Here is an 18,271-nt window from a genome sequence, read left to right on the forward strand (position 1 = left end):
GGCCAGGACATTGAGATGATCTTTATTGTTTGAGCATATTATATCATTTTTATTTTTATTAATGTTCAAATATTCATAGATTAGAATTCATATAAACATCAATTATTAAATATTATTTATATTTACATTACTTATATTATTTATTTATATATTTTATATATTTTCATATATAATTAACTATACAATTTATATTAATCAAAGTTCACAGTTGATTATGTGGATGGTTTAGAGTAATCGCAGGTCTATTTGGCTTCATATGCACATATGACTAGATTAATTAATTTTCATGAACGAATGACTGGATCTATACATGTACCACATATAATGGAATGAGCTACTTAACAGCTCTCTCATATTTAATTCAGGCTTGTGCATTCAGATATGCAATATTTGAGTTATCGGAATATTATAATATGAATTTCTAATTTTTTGTAAATATCTAATGTCTATATATGTATAAATTGTATAATTATGATGTTCTTAATACTGAGAAAGATGATGTTTAGCTAGAGTAGGCTTATGTCTTCTTTAAACATTGAACAAGATAGGACATATGTATTTTTAGAGAGAGTATACTACCGTAGCAACATGAATTCACGTCATTACGCTTTAACGTGTCCATAGCTTGCAGCGGAGGTCATGAAAGATGAGCGACAGCATGAGAATAGCAAAAATAATTTGCTGTTTTTATATATTTTATATATTTTTGCTACTTTGGTACTTTTGCTGAATAATGTGATTTGATATCATGGGTTGTTCCAGTGCTATGCATCGAGACTATTTTGAATATGTATTAATTCGTGAATCACGGATCACTTGGTTTAGGGAGGTACGTGTTTCCGAATACATATATCGCAAGATGTAGTTCATGTCTTATGTTTTATGTCTACATAAGGTTTGAAAGTTTTTAAGTATGATGAAACAAATGAGTCATTTATATAAATTAATATAAAGGCATATGTTTATTTTAGCTGCATGTATTTTAAATAAAGTTTTAGTTTTGTAGCGTTTTTAGGTTTTAGAAAGCAGTAGCGCTTTAAATCTGGAATTGATGAGTCAGAATGCTTAATTGACTAAATTGATTAATTCAAGCACCTTATATAAAAATCTATGCCATTGAAGCAGTTGTGTTTATACGTCTGATGAAGCGGGAAGACCCGTGAAAGCGCTTACGTTGCCTTTGTGTTTTTGCTGTCGTTTTATATTAAATCTGATTATCGCTAAGTGGTTTTTTGGATTTATTTGAAGCTGAGTCCTGCCAGACGAGTTGGAATCGTGGTTTTTATGCTGCCTATTGCTGTTGGATTTTTTGTTTATTTTTTGATTTGGGTCATTTGTGTGTTGAGATATATATATATATATATATATATATATATATATATATATATATGTCTGCATACATATACACATATATATATATATTGATGTACATATATTGCTATAGATGTGGAGGGAGGGCACAGAGGGGGTGTGAGTGACAGAGGGGTGGGACAGGCTGTGTTGCAGGTCATCATGTACAGTCATACCTGTAGATAGTCAGATCAGTCTGTCTATGTATATGTATCTACATATATCTATATCTGTATGTGTACATTACATAGATATGTTTGTACAATATTCTATCTACATCTGTCTATGTATTCCTACATCTCTCTCTCTATGTATGTATACATATATGCATATCATATATATATATATATATATATATATATATATATATATATATATATATATATATATATATATATACACATATACATATGTTGACATACATACGTATCCATATGTTAGACAGGTATATCAACATATTTGTCTACCATACTGTATACACACACTAACATACTGCTAAACATACATAACTGTGAAACCTACTTTGTACATGGCACTACAACCTACAATCAACCAACATTGATATGTGTACATAGATGCTCTCACATACAAATGTATGTACAGCCTTCACTGATAGCTGCTGTATGTCCCCTGCCCTTTACACATCTTCATATAAATATGGATACAGACCAATGACACATATGGAGGGTTCACAGTATGTAGACCTTTATAGTATTACTTTACATTACCTGTGTTTGTCACAGCTGCTTGTGTTGCTGTCTGGTTCTCTGTCCTGCTGCTCCACTTCCCAGTTGTCAGCTTTCAGGTAGCTGTTGCTGAACAATTTGTTTGTATCTGCTTAATTGCAGTTTTTTCTGTCTCTGTCTCAGTCTCTCTCTCTCTGTCTCTCTCTCTCTCTCTCTGTCTGTCTCTCACGTCCTTCTCAGGGTGCAATGAAAGTATTGCATTTGTGGATTGGGAGTACAGCATACTTTTGTAGGTATCTGCATATGCCCATGTGATGGCCTATGCACCGATTGTTTGCCAGCATTTGCTAATTGCATGCAGCCAGTTGTGTACTGATTGCAGTTCTCACTGTGATTTCAGAACAGTGCTATAAAAAGGTATGTGAGATAGGCGTAGCCCTTTCAGATTTTAAGGGCAGGGACCATGCTGTTATGCTGTGGACAATGTTCTGTGAGTGTAAAGGTTGGTATCTCTCTCATATTTCCAGGTGTGTTGTAGATTAACATTCCTCTATTCATTTCTCCAGTTTCCTGTACTAATTGTGTATGTACACTGACACCTACAACTACTACTACTGTTAATGTGTGTGTGCTTTCCTTTCACTTTTGCTTGCACTTTGTTGCTAAGGCTTCAATAGTTGCCCTTTACAGTCACTACTTGTATGCCTGCTAGGTGTCTTGACTGTAGTGTGCTGCTGTAGCTTTCCTATTTTCCATGTACATTCACACCTTGGAATGCTTGCTATATCTGCTAGGGTGTTATAGCATGCAGTGTAGTCTGGCCATGGTGTGGGCCTTGACATCTATTAGGGTATTTGAGTATGCTGCTGAGCAGGCCCCAGAGACTTTCAGGTTCATCTGTTATATGCCTCATGGAATGGTACATATCAGTGGGGTACACCCATTAAAATGTCTGGTATGCTGCTGTTGTGATTGTGGGCTAGCATGAACATATGTATTACTACACTTTTTCTGCCATGCAAGTGATGAATACTTTCAGGACTCCATAGTTACCATTGCATGTGTTACACCTTTCTGCCTACTGTTTGTACATTTCACATGGGGTCTGTGGGGCATCCCTGTAAGTCATTCGCTGTTGCTATGTCTAGGCTCTTAACTATTCAAATATGGTGGTGTCAGACCCGTCATGTGTACAGATATTTGCAGGTTGCCCACATTTCTGCCTCATATTTTGGTCAATATCTCATGCACACCTTTTTCTGGCAAGTCACTCTGGGCACAAGTCAGAATATGGTGACAAACATTCAAGTTTCAGACTGCATACCCTTCCAAACATCCCACAAAGTGCAGACCCTGTTACTCTCTGAACTGTCTGAGTTTGTTGTAACATTATTTGTAATGTGTCCATGGTTTTGGGCCTTTGCTCCACATATTTTATTACTTGGTCCAGATGTGTTCCTGTAAGAGGTTGTGGGGTATGGGCAGTGTTTATCCTGCTGTGAGTATGTGTGTGGCTTGCAAGGTGCTATAGTGACATTATTACCTACTAGCTTCCAACTAGCATGGCTGTTTCTGTTCACACACTACTATTATGGAAATCCACTAGTTTTGATAGTAATTCTAAATAGCATACTTTGTGTACTACACATCTATATTCCCTTTACATTCATTCCTACTATTACATGATATATTTATTTTAGCACAATGTTCTTGTGTAAGAGTCATGGCTTAGTGGTAAGTCATGCAGACTACTGTTTCCTGGGTTCGGGACTCACAGTGGGATTTTATTTTGCTTTTGAACTGAGTACAGGACCTGTCAATCAAAGTGACTAAGGCACTTTTAAGCAGTTGTAACCGGGTTAGCGCTGGTTTGCGTGGAGCTCACGCATGCGCACTGGCGTTTAGCTCCGAGCACACAAGCACACACCCGCTTACAACCGCTTAAACATGCTTACTGTTGCACACACCAGCGCTATTTTCTTTGAAAGAAAAGAAAATGGGGAGACAGGAAAGTGGTGAAAAAGGGGTCACAAAGAGGGTAAGACAGTAGGGAAACAAGCTTGGGATGTGCAGGAGAGATGTAGGTAAGGCCCATAGCTGCCCATTTTTTCATCAGCAACAGCTGTGCATATGTATGTAATTTGGTGTGACATTTGAAACCTTCCACCCCTGAGAGAGGTGTCAGGACAACAATAATACTTGTTGTACAGCCAATTGTAATTGATAGGTTCCATGTCCAGTAGACATGTGTGCGGAATGGGCAGCTATGTATGGGGTGTAATTTTTTGTGGGTACAGAGTGCCCTTTTTTTTTTTTCAGGTGAGAGTGGTATGTCAGGTGAAGGAAGTCGGTACAGCTGGGGAGGTAGGTTGGGTAGGTAAACAGACAAAACAAACAAGATGCATACAGGGGTGGTGTATGACACATGTGGGGGGTTTACACAATTGACAGGGACAGAGGTTGGGATATCCAGAGCCCATGAGCCCACAGATGGTAACAGTGGAACTGATATCCCCACCCATAGGCAGTTGCCACTGTTCCTTCACTGCCCAGGACGGGGCTGTGCTGGGGGCTATGTAGGTGGGGCAACAGGCATGCCCGTTAGTTGCGCCACCCGTGCCTCGAGCTGGCGTAGGGGCTTGAGAACAGAGTCCCGAATCTCCCTACGCACCACAGTCCGGACGCTACGGAGGGTGAGTGGTGGTTCTCCTCCGGCCACACTTGCAGAGGGGAGGTGAGCCCATCCCCTGCAGCGCTTCCATCCGCAGGTGGCACAGGGCCACCGGAGGAGGGTCCGGACTCGGCACTAGTGCCAGGTGCACTCGCCAGCTGAGGTGGGAGAGGTGGGTCCGCTGGAACCCGCCTTCCCTGTCGTACTATGTTTTGCATTATGTCATGACAGTTTGGGTTAGTGACATATAATACCATTCACAATTAGTTGTAACAGCATGCATTAGTATTCCCATTAACCAAACACCCAGATATTCACACCATTGAACAGCGTGCATAACACATGCATAATTTGAACAGAAATACACAGTCCAAACACATGCAGGGTTAATTGATGGCAACAGGCCATCAGGTGTGGATGTATGAACAGGGCAGATGCATCAACAGACATACAAATATATATGACCCAACAGGACAAACGTCCAGGGGTGTTAATTGTGATTGCACATACTATTTTCACGTGGAATGGGTTATATGTGGTTATAGGGTGGGGTGAATAAAGTAATATTAACACCTTCGAATAACAATACATATGCTGTACATTTCTAATAGCTACAGTTATATACACACTACTGTTCTAACTACAGTTTCCTATATGATAAATATTTCAACTTGGTGATAGGACTGTTACTGCAACATCAATATACATTTTCTGGTTCTTCATACACATTCATATCTAGCTTTGTTCAGCTACATCATCCTGCTACATTTGCATTATATAGCTGTAGACAAGTGTGGATGTTTGGTATATCAGACAAACATCCTATCTGCATATTGCAGACTGAGAGCAACATATCCAGATTTTGGGATACACATTCCAGATGCAGCAACACTTTGAACAGATTTTGCTGTTTGGTTTTGAATCTCACATGCATTTCATTCTGTCTTGACTGCAGTATACTTTATTCAGGTGTTATTACTACTGTATTGCTGGATTCATGACACTTTCTCACACTCTCTCACTTGCTTTCATGTTACTATTCAGGATGGTACTTTTAGGCTTTATTGACATGTTTTACCAGTAGTTATTACAATCCTTTCCAGCAGTCTCACTTCTGTCATGTTTCAGTATTTCCACAGGGATATATTTCACACATGTGATTTCATCATCTTCTGCAGCTATACTTTTCAGCCTGCTGCAGGTTGTGTACTATTTTCTTACAGGCAGGGCATTTTTATTTCAGAATATATGTTAGACAGTTTCATGTTTAGGTTAAACTTACAGGCTGAAACACACTTTTGTAATCAAGCAATACTTGCATACACTTTCACACTGTTACTTGCAGATTCTAATCCTTACTGACTACACTGCACTCTTTTGCTGACTGTCATACTTTTATATTTCTTTACAGTTACTGGTAGTGGATGACTGACCTGCCTGGTGGTGCAACCACACCAGCCTATCGCCATAGGCTCTGCGGTTCGCAGAACGGACACCTGCAGCTGTAATATAAATGAAGTAATATTGGAATACACATCTCCATAATATCAGCTAGTTTAATTTCTTACATACATAATTAAATGTTACTTACTCAGTAGTGGGGCGTTGGGTGTTTGCCGGGCCTCCTGGATCCAAAGGTTCAGTTGGTCCTGTTTGCGTCTCTTCAGGTCCGCATGGTGGTGATGGACCTGTTCACCAGTCCTTGGAATCCCTGTGGCACTGGTGAGATCATGAGCCAACCGGTCCCACGCCTCAGCCCTGTCTGCTCCCCAGAGGACCTGGCCCTGCATGAGTTGGGCCTCATGATGATGGACTAGGAGCCAGACCATGTACCTGGACTCCTCAACACCCCACCTCTGTGCTCGAAAGCGCCTACCCTCTCCTACTCCTGTCATTCTGCCTGCAGGTCAGTTCTACAATCATTTATGCTGTGTATTCCCACCTATGGGGCTTATATAGTCCGTTTTTCCCGTACATATCTGTGATTGGCCATTTTGGAATTGTATCAACTTCAGTAAACCTGCATTGTCATGCTCTAGTTTGTATTCATTCGTATATATTAGCTATTATTGCATGTACAGGTACTGCTGTCATGGCTTAGTGGTTCTGTACCTTGACTATTGTGTATAGTATCCTGGGTTCGAACATTTTTCATGACTGTCTAGACATGCTGAGGGGTGTGTCTGTGTAAAGGCAGTATTGATACGGCTTGCTCAACGTTGCCCATCGGTTAGCTCGTTTGCGCGGTGCGCAGCTCCGTGCAAATGGGGTATGCTGCTTTAAGCCTCATTTGGCTATCGGCACGCATATTACGCTCAGCTCAGTTAGGGGCACATAGATTTAGAGTGTTAAACCACTGCTCAGCTACGGGCACTCATTTTGCGTCAGTTAAACCACTGCTCATCTACGGGCACATACACTCACTCTGTTAAACTGTAGCTCAGCTATGAGCACATCTGGCATTTTTTTCTTCTTTTGTTACCTCACATGTCTTCAATATAAATGGGCTATTTCATTACATTTTACATAAATTGTGGTTTTATGTGTACATATTTGTCAGGGACTTGTTTCCTGCTTATTTTAAAAAAAAAAAATTGGTGTTGTGGGGGCTCAAACCATGAATGCCTGCTTTTCAGCCAACATCTCTACCACTATGCTATTGCTTCCTCGTTTATTTTGCATATTTAGTTCTTATATGCTTTCCCACTGACTGCTAACTGTAGCTGCGCTACGGGCACGCCCGCGCAAACGAGGGCATTCACGGTTAAACATCTTTACAATTTAAAAAAATATATAACATGTTCATTTATATATATTTTATATTCATAGTCTGTGGGGGCATGTGTTGTGTTGTGTTTATTCACATTTCCGTGGACTCTGTTGTGGGTGTTTACTTTGGGCACTTTTACACTTCTGGGGGCGTGTCCGCTTGCAGGGCTCAGCCTATGGACACGCCCCCTACTGTCTTACATAGACCGTGTTAGACTTAGGTGTGATTCAGCATGCTCTCATGAATATGCAAAGCATGCTGACATCACTCTGTTTAACTGCAACCTCCGTGTAAGAGTTATAACTCTTACACGGAGGCTTCATGAATCCTGGGGTTTGTTAGCCAGTCAATACAGAAAAAAGGCAAATTTTCAAACAAGCAGTGTTATATGTCTGTTTCAATTATTGTTAGAAATATTTGACATATTGAAATAATATAAATGAAAACTCTGATGGCCTGCAACTTCCATGAAATTGTTCTTTGATACCCATTAGTATTTAGAAATCTACAGTATCAATATTTTATAATCTTCCACTTTGTAATACACTTGTATTATAATTCATATGTACATTAGTATTTGACTATAATCCATTTTAATGTATGATCTGCTCTGAATTTCTTAACCAAAGCTGCCAAGTGATGTGTGTTTTGGTTAAGCTTATGATGGCTTGGATGTAACTCATCTTGGAGGCTTAAGCTTCTATGAGGACATGAAAAGATGAAGATGTAGACTAAACAGAGATTGATATTTTTCAATATAGATTACATCTCAAATATATTACAGGTATAATGTATAATACACTTTACAGCTGCCTTAAATACATGGCTAAAATGATATGATCTGAAAGGTAAAACAAACTTGTCTAAAAGCAAATTGATTTCTCTCTTTGCTCATTTAGCTTACAAAGAGCATAAACGCCCACCATTATACATTGAGATTGTTGCTGTTGTACCTGGTGTCACTCTTTGACCATTATCACTTACTTTCACTGTGGTGTGTTATTTTGAACACGCTGCTGGTTTTAGGCCATGCTCTAGCTCATTATTATTACTTGTAGCGCATACACAATAGTTCTAAAAATGAATTTACAGATATTAAATCTTCCTGTTGGACTCAAATGGCCTTAAGTAGATTACATGTATTGTAAAGTTTCCAAGGGCCCTCTGTTCTTATTTCAGTTCATGCAGGCACTCCCTCTTGCCAGACTATCAGAATGTGTAACATCATCTCTAAGACCCTATACTGTTTGTTAATTCCTTCATCTCTATACAGAACTACTGCATGACTGATGGATGATCACACACACTTCTGTATCACAAATAATTTTGTCACCCCTGTCTCTAACATGAATGTTCACCTTTTGCATTATTTATATATGACTGCCAGTAAACTAGATTATTTCATCAACATCTTTGCCCTGCTGATCTCTCTTCAGTCATCACCATATTACATTCTGGGATTTTTGTAAATGAGAAGAGAGTAATGTTGTACCACAATAAGTCTATAACTAAATTGTGCACATAATATTACTCTCTAACTGTTATGTACTGATTTTTTTAATTGAATGTGGTTAATTAACCTGTTCAAGTTTTTCTTTTTATCAAGAAGCAGTATAAGTTCCAGTGCAGACACATGTGAGTGTATGCCTTCATAAAATTCAGTGTAGTCACTCTCGCTCATTCCTCACTCACTCCTTACCTCGTTTTCCCCTTGATACCTATTCTGTTACCATCTTTATGTAATATGCTTAATCAAAACATAAGTGTTATATGCAATTGGAAGTCTATTATACTTTTTATTGTGTTAAATACCTTTAGCAATCTAGTTCTCCACATGGTCTCTTGGGTCCATGACTCTTAATATTCTTTTGTTTACTCTATTTTCCAGGTCTATGCCATTTGATCTAAATTTCATTTCAATGAACAAGTTTCAGAAACTTTTGCAAAAGTGGACACTACTCCTTATCTCACATGACAGTCTTTGTTTCCAGTTATAAAACAGAATCTAATGTTTTACCAACTTGAAGAAACGGAAAGCCCGGTAACTGAAAAGATGGTGACATTTGTGTTAAATTAAGTGAATACGTTCTGCATCATGATGTGACACCACAACAATGGCCCCATAATGAAAGAGTCTCAATCCTCACCACTGGCAACAGTGGGGGACGTACACAATGAGAGGATGACAAGTACACACACTATAAAGTGCAATTTCCCCTTAAAGGCACACAGAGACCACAGTCAGTCTGGGGCTGGTTTCTTCCTCTTTCTCCAGATCCCGAATAAGACTCCCCACTGGCACAGCTATAGGGTTGAGATCTTAGCTGAATGGTCAAGCCAAAACCTCCAGCACCCTTTCTGTCCAACCAGTGCTTCGTGTCCCTGCCCAAGTAGCTGCACACACACACTTTGAGATTTGATTTATATACAAGCACACACACACACACACACACACACACACACACACACACACACACACACACACACACACACACACACACACACACACAAACACACACACACACACACACACACACACACACACACACACACACACACACACACACACACACACACACACCTGGGGAAGGCTGGTACAGGTTTAGTAGCTATGCCCCCTTTTGCCCAGACTATAAGGTAGTTCCAGCTGTCACCAGCCAACTCATTATCAGCTACTTAAGACCCTTAACAAAGGGTGTCCAATCCTACTGTGTAATGTTACGAATAATCCAAATAGTAGTTTTTACCATGCGCCAGGCTATTAGGAGTGGCCTGTACAGTGTCACTGAATACACATGCCAGTACTCTAAGTGCATAAATATCTCTAAACTACCAGCCACAATTAAAAGGTTTAAATATATTTAATAATAAATAATAAAAGAACAAGACAATACTCAGTAACTCAACACAGTAACTTCAGACTTCAAAATAACAGGGAATATTTTAAAACAACATTGCAGGACAGTTCATAGGTTTATAGGTAGGTACTAGGCTATCGGCTCAAGGGCCTACGTAAGCCTAGCCAACAAGGTTCCCTGGCTTACGCCACCCAAGAAAGTTATTTTCTTGTGCCACTGTCGAGCAGAGACAAAGAAGTGATCCCCGGGGTGTATTTCCTATTTCCCATCCACTCATCAAGATTTTTCTTGAAGAGTGCTAATGAAGAACTTTGCTTGACATAGATGGGTAGCCTGTTCCAGAGTATGGGAAGTCTCTGGGACAGGAATATATCCCTCCAGCATGTCCTGTTTATTGTGATGACAAGGTTTAGGTCCCTAGAGCGTGTAGCTTGAAGGGATTGGGATTTCTTTAGGTGTAGCATGTCCAACAGCTCTGGATTTGACATAGCTTTATATGTTAGGCAGAGATCACTTCGGAGTAGGTGATATGCTATGGAGTAAAGCTGGAGTTTTTTGAGGTGGTCAGTGTAGGGCATTTGTTTGATGCCAGTAATCCTCTTTGTGAGGTACTTCTGTGGCCTTTCCAGCTGCTGCAGATGTCTTGTGAGGTACATTCCAAAATGGGCGTTGTACTCTATAATGGGTCTAATGATTGTCGAGTAGAGGGGAACAATGACCTCTTTTTTCCTGGATGAGAACCCTTTTATGATGAGGTGTACCACGTAGAAGGACTTCCTGACTACTGTGGTGATGTGACTTTCAAAGTAGAGCCTACTCTCCACCTGGGTCCCAAGGTCTCTTATCACACATTTGGTGTTAAGTAGATTGCTGTTTGGTAGTTCATGGCTACAGAGTTTTTACCAAAGAGGATGACACTGCACTTTTTGGCATTGAGCTTGAGGCCATGGCTCTGACACCAGGCATCTGTCTCAGCGATGCCCTTCTGTAGGATGTCCACATCATTTGGGGACTTGACTGTGGCTCCTAGGTTGCAGTCATCTGTGAACTTCATTAGCCAGAGGCATTCTGTGTTAGCCTGTACTTTAGAGAAGTAGATACCAAACAGGAGAGGTCCCAGGATGGAACCCTGTGGTACTCCATTTGTCACTGCTTTAAGGTCAGATTTGGAGTCTGCAACTTTTACAGTGTGGGTTCTGCCAGTGAGCCAGTTGGCAACCCATCTTGTGATGTAGGGATTTATACCTAGTTTAGTGAATTTAGCTATAATTCCAGAATGGGGGATGGTGTCGAAAGCCTTGGCGAGGTCAAGATAGGCTGTGTGAACCACCTTACCCACATCTACGGTTTTGGTGACTGCCTCAAAGAAGTTGATCAGGTTCAGGAGGCATGATTTGCCTTTCACAAACCTGAACTGGGTGGGATCCAGAGTTTGGAGATTACCATTGTCTTTGTTTATGAGTTCCATGATGATACGTTCCATGGTCTCAAATAAATAAAGAAAACATCTAAGCTAATATTTACTATATTCCTATCTGAGTCTAAAAAGAGTTACTATGACCTAAGAACTTACTTACAGACAGGCAAGTGCAGATAATGATGATGAGTGGATGTTCTTGCTAGCTCCAAGACAAAATACAAAATGCACAGTCTCTCTCTCTCTCTCTCTCTCTCTCTCTCCCTGAGAGAGTTCCCAAATTAGCATCAAGCATTACTGCTGGGCTACCTTGGATGACATCACTCTTTATCACCTAACTTCAGTTCCCAGGCTAAACAGAAACTTAATAGAATTTCACATCCCTGTGTTAAAAAAACATATCTCTCAGATGTTTGCCAGATCTTGGATGTCATGAAACAATAAAATACTTTAAATTTTAAACATAGTAATTACATAGTAATTACTTTTCTTTAAAGGCAATAGAAAAATGTCTAGTGCTAGACATTGTGTCTGCTTCTGCATTGAAACTGAGAGATAACGTCTCTTGTTTATGGCCCAGCTATAAAAGTAACTTAACCTTAACTATTCTTAGGTTTTGCAAGTTAATCGTCTATGTTCCAGCAGAGTATGTTCTGGTTACATTCTTCAAGCTCAGCACAATAACATACAGTTCTCTATAATCATATCAATATTCACAAAAGACATAGAATTATTTGCAAAATTCCAGATAGCTTGGCTGGCAGCATAGCACCCCCCCCCTTCCAAAAACTCAAGCTAGTTTTTCAACTGGCCCTGGAGAAACATTGCTTGAGAGGGTTGAGCCTATCTGGGAATACCTTACCCCATTCCCTGTCTTGAGACCCCATCTGGCTTGGCATTGCTAACACCACTACAGTGCTGCCCTGTCATATATGCTTGCAACCTGTCTCCACCTTAGTAACTTGGCATTTTGCTGTCTGACTCGATGTAGCCATGTTAAGGGAGTGTGGTGTGTAACTACAGTGAATTTCCTTCCATAAAGACAAGGCTGAAGTTTCTGCAGTGCCCACAATATGGCTAGGCATTCCTTTTCTACAACTGCATAGCATTCCTTCGTAGGTTGGAGCCTTCAACTGAGATATACTACTGGGTGCTCTTGTCCCTCTGAGGAAACCTGGCTAAGTGCACCTCCCATCCCATGGTTTGAAGCCTCCACCTGCACAACAAATTCTTTGCTGTAGTCTGGACTGGATAACACAGGGGGTCCTCCCAAAGCTCCTTTAAGCTTCTGGAATGCCTGCACACATGATGGGGTCCACACTACCTTATCTGGCTTGTTTTCGCTTGTCAGGTTTGTGAGGGTAGCAGCTATGATACTATAATTGAGGACAAACTTCCTGTAATACCCTACTGTCCCTAAGAATGCCCTCACCTGCTTTTTGGTAATAGATGCAGGCCAGGCCTGGATGGCTTCCACTTTGGCAGGTTCTGGCCTGATCTTACCACTCTCCACTCTATGTCCCAGGTGGGAAACCTCTGCCATATCCACTTAACATTTGCTGGGCTTAATGGCCAACCCTGCCCTCTGTAGTCTGTCCAGCACCTCCCTGACATGCTGAAGGTGCTCTTCCCAGGAATGGCTGGAGAAGGCAATATCATCTAGGTAAGCAAGGGCAAAATCTCCTGCTCCTGCTAGGATATGATCTACCACCTCTGAAAAGTCACTGGGGCATTTTTCATCTCAAAGGGCATCATCATGAACTCATACAAGCCAAAAGGAGTCACAATGGCTGACCACTCTCTAGCACTGGGAGTCAAGGGCACCTGGCAGTAGCCCTTGGTAAGATCAATAGTATCTGTCAAAGGCATGGGGTAAGTATCTGACTCTGTGTGACTATTTCCTTTCCAGTAGTCCACACAGAACCTGGTGCTGCCATCTTTCTTTGGTACCAGCACCACTGGTGAGGCCCAGGGACTGCTGGACTCCTGATTTACCCCTAAGCCCAACATTTCCTGTATCTCCTCCCTCACTCTATTTGACAGCCTCAGGCACCCTATAAAGGGCCTGCTTAATAGGCCTTTGGGGTCCTGTATCGACATAGTGCTCCACCAGGTGTGTGCACTCTGGTGTCCCAGTGAACATGTCCACAAACTCCTGTAACACTGCTTGGATTTCTCAAACCTGGGTAGGGGATAACTGCTGGGACATTGCTATCCCTTCCACTGAGGTGTCAGTCCGATCCTCACTGAGGAGATCAAGTCACCAGATCCCCTTCAGACTCCTCCTGCCAGCAACTGCAAGTACTCAGCACAAGGGCCTCCCTACCATGGTAAGGTTACATTATGTTAACAGGTACAATTTGTTCCCATGCCTCCTGCCTAGCAGTTCTACAATGTAGTTAACATCACTGACCTTCCTTACCACCTTGTAGGGTCCCCCCCAGGCTGCCTACAGCTTGTTGTGTCTGACAGGAATAAGAACCATTACCTGCTTTCCTACAGCATACTCTCTAGCTCAAACATTCCTGTCATACCAGACTTTTTTCAGCTGTTGGGTTTCAGGTCGTTGTTGGGATTTTTTTTTTTTTAGTTTTCCAAGTTTTCTTTCCCTGTTGGGAATTTGTTTTTGCTGTGTTTCGTGTTACATTATGCATAACCCAGGACAACTTGGCTTTTTGTTGACGTATGGAGGCAGCTATCGTTGAACTTACCAGTTCTGTCCAGAGGCTTACTGCCTTGCTCACACAGCAGGAGACAGGTGAATGCTCTATTCCTATGCTTACTAGCACACAGGCTGAATTGTTTATGTTGCATTCACCTGTGGCAAGCGGGTCTAACCAGATGAATGCAGGAAACACACGAGCTGAACCACGAGGATGTGACCTGTTGGAATAACTGAGGATACCGGAGTTTTGTTTCTCTGAAAGCAATGTTAGGTTGGAGGACAAACCTACTTTGCAGAAACAATGTTCTAACTTTGAGTCTGTGTGCAACAAATTTAGAGCACTTCAGTTGGACAATGCGTTTCTCAACAAATCTTTGGCACTTAAGCAAGTGCCCAAGGGGTTGAGACTGTGGAAGTTACCTTTTGGCATACATTACGAATCCAGCGCGTATGGTGAATTGGTTGAACTGTTCGATAAAACAGGTTTGGCGCTTTTAGACATTGTTATTAGAAATAATCATAGCAAGTTGGCAGTCTTGGAAAAAGAAATCAATGTTTTACATTCTAGTATTGTGAATGACTTGTTGGTTCCACAATATAATCCCCAGTATCAGAAACTTCTCAAAAATGTTGACGAATTTGTTAAGAATAATGTTAATACTAAAACTAAGAAGTTGGCAAGGGATCAAGCTGACTATAAAAATAAACATGTTTACCCTATGAGGGACCTTAGGTCCGTTCATTTGAATGACAATGTTAACAGTTATGATCAAAGTGACAAAAATGGGGAGGGTTACTTCTTGGACAATGATAATCCTGGTGGAGACCATTATTTGGACCAACAATCCCCCTTACAGAGGTCAGAGAGGTTAAAAAAACAGAGGCAGGGTGAGTCTTGGAACAAATACAATGGCCACAACCAGTGCAGGAATTACTACAACAACAAGTACAAAAGACCAACCAACAACAGATGAGGAATGTGATGGTTTAGGCCTATGTTTTGGGTCTAACAGTTGTGACTCTAGTATTATGGACAATTCTGAGAATTCTGATTTTGCTATTTCATATAAGCATTCTGATGATATGATTGTTGAAACCATAGTTCACAATGGTTTCACCATTTACAATTTTAGTGGTTTGAGTATTAATGAAGTACATTTCAAACTATTAAGTAAAGGGACTACTTTCGTCACAGTTTTTAGACTCAACATAGCAGATGTTCTTACTAGTTCGAAGCTTTATACAGAGCAGCTTAAACTCAGGATGTTTTTTTCTGAACATATTAACACTAATACTAACAACTGCATGGGAATATTAAAAAGAAAAAGTATGTTTATTCCTCCTAATCACATGGAGGTTCTTATTTTTGAAAGGATGTGCGAAAAAGAATTTAAGGAAATTATTCAAAATAACTATTCTAATTTCCTTACACATTACGATAACCTTAGTCATGATGAAAGATTAACTCTTTGCAACTTAGCAAAAAACAGGGATGTCAGGATTATGAAGCCTGACAAGGGTGGGGGGGAGTCATTATGGGTCATATAGACTATGTATCTAGGATGCATGACATATTGAACGATACAAATACATACCATAGAGTTTTGATAAATTAAATAAATAGAGCTTACACTGGTGTGGATTTATACTTAATGCATGCTCTATATCAGGGTGTCTTAGATGAGAATGAAGTCAACTTTTTGACAGTCCCCCACCCAACAACACCGGTTATCTTTGGGATTCCCAAAATCCACAAAAATGTCAACAACCCACCTTTTAGATCCATAGTGGTGGCCAGGGGTTCAAAGACTGAACCCTTGGCGGTATTTGTGGATTTTGGGTCCCAAAGTGTAGTCAATGGTGTTGAACATATCTTGAAGGATTCATGGCACTGCTTGGAATGTTTGAGACACATTAACGATGCCATTTGTTATTCCTCTCTCACCAGTGATGTGGTGAATTTATTCACAGTTATTCCCCATGACAAGGGATGAAATTGGTTTAGGGAATCTTTGCTTTCATGTGACAAAATAGACAGAAAAAAGAGTGACCAACTGGTGGAACTGATGGAATTGGTTCTTAGGAACAATTATTTAACCTTTGAGGTGAATTGTTTCATCAGATTGCTGGTGTAGCCATGGGTGCCAAGTGCGCCCCTGTGTATGCAAATGTGGTCCTGTTGCATTGGGAAAGATCTTACATTTTTCATATAAACTTTATGCAAAACATTTTGAGGTATAACAGGTTTCTTGATGATATTCTTATTCTGTGGAAAGGCAGTGAGGAAGATGTTAAAACATTTGTAGAGTATTTAAATCATACCACTATCTTCCTAAAATTTACTTATATGTGGCATCAGACTGAAATAGATTATCTTGATATTCATCTCAAGATTACCGACAAGGGGCTACAAAGTAACATACACAGGAAAAAAACACATTCTAACTCCCTACTTCATTTTAACAGTTGCCACCCTCACCATCAGAGAAAAGGTATTATAAAAGGTCAAATGGTGAGGTTATCAAGATTGGTCAGTGATGAAAAGATTTTTTTGAATGAAATGTATACCTTAGTAGGGATGTTTCTGGAGAGAGGCTACCCATTAAAATTGGTTCTAAACACAAAACGTGAAGTGGTTTCCAAAAGGTCCATGTCTTTTTCCCCCTATTTTAACCTCAGGTATTCAAACTGTGAGTAACACTACAAGAGATAATTCTGATGTACTTATTTTAAAATACAACCCTCTGAGTAACCCTCTCATTGAGGCAACTAAAAAAATGTGGCACGTTTGCTTCAATGAGTATACCAAGACAAAGTTGGGGGCTCAACCTATGGTGGTATTTAATAGGGGAAAAAAATATCAAAAACATCCTTGAGGATAAGAAACATAAATGGGATAAGTCTTTGATGGTTAAATGTGGGACATGTAAATTTTGTCATTACATTAATGATGGGCCATATGTGGCGATTCATGGGTATGCCTTATAATGCCCAGGTAGATGTAGTTGTAATACTACAATGTTGATCTATGTCATCACCTGTGTTAGTTGCCATGCTTTCTACATAGGAAAAACTGTCCGAAAGCTAAAGGACAAGACTGGTGAACATCTGAATGCCATCAAAAAGAAAGATGGTCACAATGCACTATTCAATCACAGTGTTGGTTGCCCTGATTTAAAAAAAATGTTTTTTTTTCATTATCGATCGGGTGGTACCCAACTGTAGGGGTGGCGATGACAGACTTCTTGTTGAAAGCAAAGAAGTAATGTGGCAACTAAGGTTAAATGCCACACGACCACCAGGACTTAATAAAGGTATTTCCGTTATGCCTGTTTTAAAGCAGAGATCTAATATTATTTAGTTTACTCAGTGTATTGGGTGTAATGTTTATTTGCATCTGAAACAGACATATTGTGGGGATGGAACAATGTGAAACTATTTTTTGGTCTTGTTTTGTTTGAATTCCAAAGACAAAAGTTAGCAGTTTTTCAGTTTGAGCTAGTCTAATGGCATAGTTTGCTGCTATGGTTGTTTATTGTATTTATTTACGTTAATGTTTTTAACCTGCAATAAGTCTTTAGAGTATTTATCAAATGTTTACTAAAAATGTTTTAAACTTTTTAATCAATTAGTTGTTTGCGGTACTTCACAGAAATGTTTAAATTTAGTTAAGCACTATATGTATTGTTAAATGGTGTTTTCTACCTGTACTAGATGAAATGACTTGCACTAGGTACGTTTTTATGGGAGGATAGCCCTATTTCATTCTAGGGCCAATGACTGGTTGATCAATTAACTATATGTATGAAGTTTTTTACTATTTATTTGTTGTATCTAGAGGTTTTCTTTGACTC

Source organism: Protopterus annectens, chromosome 5.part1 (assembly GCF_019279795.1).
Source record: "Protopterus annectens isolate FY-2018-M chromosome 5.part1, PAN1.0, whole genome shotgun sequence".
NCBI classification, from domain to species: Eukaryota; Metazoa; Chordata; order Ceratodontiformes; family Protopteridae; genus Protopterus; species Protopterus annectens.